The 1,832-nt window shown below is 37.8% G+C and overlaps 1 protein-coding gene across 1 annotated transcript in view; it reads right to left on the bottom strand.

Moving 5' to 3' along the window:
- The window catches only part of AGO4 (argonaute RISC catalytic component 4), a 68,114-nt gene that overhangs the window by 45,432 nt on the left and 20,850 nt on the right, over positions 1-1,832 (bottom strand). The window contains exon 2 of the mRNA XM_011988985.1: positions 1,616-1,781. The gene's annotated coding sequence lies outside the window, so the exon portion shown is untranslated. The remainder of the gene's footprint in view (positions 1-1,615; positions 1,782-1,832) is intronic.

Here is a 1,832-nt window from a genome sequence, read left to right as displayed (position 1 = left end):
TTTTTTTTTTTTTCATTTTGAGACAGAGTCTCCCTCTGTTGCCCAGGCTGGAATGCAGCGGCACGATCTCCGCTCACTGCAACTTGAATCTCCCAGATTCAAGTGATTCTCTTGCCTCAGCCTCCCAAGTAGCTGGGATTACAGGCACATGCCACTATGCCTGGCTAATTTTTGTATTTTTAGTAGAAACAGGGTTTCACTATGTTGGCCAGGCTGGTCTCAACCTCCTGACCTCAAGTGATCTGCCCGCCTAAGCCTCCCAAAGTGCTGGGATTACAGGCATGAGCCACCACGCCCGGCCCACTGTTTCTTGAATTCACCAAGCTTCTGACTTTGCCTGGGACACTCTTCATGCAGATATCCCTCACCTCCTCTAGGTTGAATGTCACTTTTCAGTAAGACTTTCCCTAGCTATTTTCATAAATATATACATATACATACATGTGTGTGTATATCTACATATGCATGTATGTGTGTGTGTGTATATATATATATACACAAACATATATATTCATTCATATATAAATATCAGTGGCTCATCCTTTCCTCATTTCCTATCTTCCATCTCTACTTTCTTTTTCTTTATTGCATTTATTACCAACTAACAAAGTCTATGTTTTGTTTGCTTCTTCATTTATTTTTGGTCTTCCCCATTAGGATATAAGCTCCTCAAAGGTAGAAAGTTTTACCTGTTTTGCTCATGGTGAATTCCCAGAGCACAGGACAATATCTGGCACAAAAGAAACACTCAATAAAATATCTGTTGAATGGATCAATGTTATCCATTACCACCACTTCTACTACTATTGATCTCAGTTACACAATAGCCAATAATGGGTTTACATGAGAATGAACTATACCAGAAAGCCAAATTTTGATCCATAATGAGAAAAATATCAAGTGGCACAAAATATTCACTTGTCAGAAAAGGCCAATCTTAAAAAAGCAAGAATCTTAGTATCAAACATTGCCTGAATGTCACTGCATAGAAACAGAGAAAAGGAAAGTGGATGTACACTCAGCACACTGTACGAATATTTGCTACAGGGCTGTCTTCACACCAGGTAAATGCCTGCTATACAGACCACGATACTTACATCATCTCATCAGGACCACTCTTACATAATGCTAGAAATAACTAGAGCTTCTCTCTGTGCTTAGTTTTCTCAGTACTCCAAGATGACTTTTCTGTCTTTCTTTTCCCCCAAGAAAACATCTGCAAGTAATCTTCTGTATTGATATATACCTTTCTCATGCCCAAAACCAACATATAACAATAAAATTTTGAATTTCCAGATAGTTCTATTTCCCATAGACATTAATGTCTTCACCTATTTCAGTAAATTTTTGCTACCCTTAGTCAATGAAAGAGTGACCTTTCTCTTTCATAATTAAATAAGTGTTTACTGATTGACTAATAATATATATCCAGCACTTTGCTAGAGCCTACAGAGGATAACCAAGTATGGGACAGCAAACCTGCTATTAAGAAACCTATCATCTTAGAGAGTAACAAAGCCTACAGGTTGGAAGAATTTAGAGAACAACATGATACATAAATAAATTATCTGCACTTAAAACATACAGAAATCCACTCACTCTTTCTAATCCTTACCTGTTGACTCTACGAGGCCGTTTTTCAGGCTTAATATCCACATCATAGTGATACACATCTATTTTAGGAATCTGAACCTGAAAATGATTGGCTAACAGTCGAATTGGTTTTCCAACAGTTCCAAGGCCAGGACGACGAGGTGGCTGAAACAGGCTAGCCGGAGGTCCTAAAGAGATTGAAAGACATTTGCTGTGCTATTTTTTTTTTTTTTTTTTTT

The sequence above is a fragment of the Mandrillus leucophaeus genome, unplaced genomic scaffold, assembly GCF_000951045.1.
Source record: "Mandrillus leucophaeus isolate KB7577 unplaced genomic scaffold, Mleu.le_1.0 Scaffold343, whole genome shotgun sequence".
Classification (NCBI taxonomy): domain Eukaryota; kingdom Metazoa; phylum Chordata; class Mammalia; order Primates; family Cercopithecidae; genus Mandrillus; species Mandrillus leucophaeus.
This window is presented reverse-complemented; position numbering and strand designations above follow the sequence as displayed.